Source organism: Carica papaya, chromosome 2, assembly GCF_054855325.1.
Source record: "Carica papaya isolate Zhongbai chromosome 2, ASM5485532v1, whole genome shotgun sequence".
Taxonomy (NCBI): Eukaryota; Viridiplantae; Streptophyta; class Magnoliopsida; order Brassicales; family Caricaceae; genus Carica; species Carica papaya.
The window spans coordinates 23,829,269-23,831,279 of record NC_142310.1 but is presented as its reverse complement, the minus strand read 5'-3'; the positions used below and the strand labels follow the sequence as shown (position 1 = coordinate 23,831,279).

Below are 2,011 nucleotides of genomic sequence, written 5' to 3'. Positions count from 1 at the left end.
AGATAATATTTGTATGTGTGGTTGCCATGTATAATTGACTTCAAGTGTGAATGCATGCCGGGGATAATGTAGGAAAGAGTAGGTAGATACATGCATTATAGTGAAGTAATAGCTTTTAATTAAAAGGGATGGCCACAATTGAATAATTTTATATAAGTACAGCTTGACAACAATTTATTAATTAAATTTTTTTAATTACATTACCTTAAATCAAAAGATTTTTCCATTTCCCCTATTAAAGACAACATTTTTTGAGATAATTTGGGCATTCCACTTGCATTTTAGAATGCACCACATCTTACCTTACATGGTATATTCTTCTATATTAAAACACTCCACCCCCATTCCTTACTAATGGTTATTCAACCCTTGTGTCGTTTTATATGTACCCCCTCCCGCCCCTTGGGCACACATGACAAAATACCATGAGTAGAAAGAAGGTTAAGCTTGCTTATATCACTAACAACTCTGCAATAAAAGCCACATTCAAGAAAAGGAAGAAAGGGCTGATGAAGAAAGTGAGTGAACTTAGCACTCTTTGTGATGTCAAAGCCTGTACAATCATTTACAGCCCTTATGACTCACAACTAGATGTTTGGCCTTCCCCTCTCAAAGCCCAACATGTGCTTGCTGACTTTAAGAGGATGCCCGAGATGGAGCAGAGCAAGAAGAAGGTGAATCAGGAGAGCTTCCTATGCTAGAGGATCACTAAAGCAATCGACCAACTGAAGAAGCAACACAACGATAATCGCGAAAAGGAGATAACGGTATCATGTTTCAAAGTCTTACTGGGAAGTCCCTCCATCAACTAAACCTTATTGATCTCAACGATTTGGGTTGGCTCATCGAACAACACCTCAAAGAAATCCAAAAGAGCATGGAAACACTCAACAAGTCACCTCAGCCTCACGAGGTGACAGACAAAGGAGTGATGAAGGGTCTTGGTGAGACTTTCACTCAAATCAAGGAGGATTCTATGGTGCAGAGGCTACAATTGCCGCAAATGCAATTCGTTGATGGGATGAATCCTCAAGCACAGCAACAGTGTTATGTCAGGCTGAACGGGGAACAGGCAGAGATGATGGTGCCATTCACATATTAGAACTACTAGAATAATGGATTGGTATTGTAACGCCCCATTTTTTTTCATATTGGATGTACTTAACAAGCAACCAATTCCATAACAAAATGGTCATGCACAAGGAAACACTAGCATAATCCATTATCCAATTATCAAGATAATCCTACAATAATGGACAAGACATCGTACACAATACAACCATACTCAATATCTATGCTACCATCAATTCTACATATTCCATTCAGTCAAAACAAAACGAAACTCTTCATCCTGTACTCTACACACTAGGTTCGAAATCCAACAACTTCGATCCAGACTTCGTCCCTACATCATCTGTAAAAAGGAAAGAGTGAGTTCATTTAACTCAGTACGGTAAAACTCAAAATACGTGCGTGAGATGCAACAATATAAAACCTTATACCTCTACCAATAGTTCACTACTGAACTCCAATTTTCTCTCCTGCATCTACAACTCTACCTACCCTAGGTGTCCGTTCCCTGACGGCACTCCAGGCGTGCCAGTGGTACCATTCACCGCCAAGATTGGCAACCATTAACACCTATCGACCCCTAGTGGGCCACGCACGCACACGAGTTTCAATCATTTTTGTCACCAACAGCGGCGACCATCATTCACCTATCGACCCCCTATCAGGCCACACACACACACTTTAATCCTTCTCTCCCGTCACCATCATCGGCGACCGTTAGCCATCTCACGACCTATACCAGGCCACTCACACACACCCAATTTTCATTCACTTGCGTCACCAACATCGGCGACCATTAGCCATCTCTCGACCTATACCAGGCCACTCACACACACTCTGATCATTCCCTCTCGTCACCGATATCGGCGACCACTAACCATCTTTCGACCTATACCAGGCCACGAATGCACACCATTTTCATTCATTTGATTTTCGTCAC

At 41.7% G+C, this 2,011-nt stretch overlaps 1 pseudogene; it reads left to right on the top strand.

Moving 5' to 3' along the window:
• The first annotated feature begins 218 nt into the window (after nucleotides 1–218).
• Nucleotides 219–1,102, top strand: LOC148268869 (agamous-like MADS-box protein AGL80 pseudogene; annotated as a pseudogene).
• The last annotated feature ends 909 nt before the right edge of the window (nucleotides 1,103–2,011 follow it).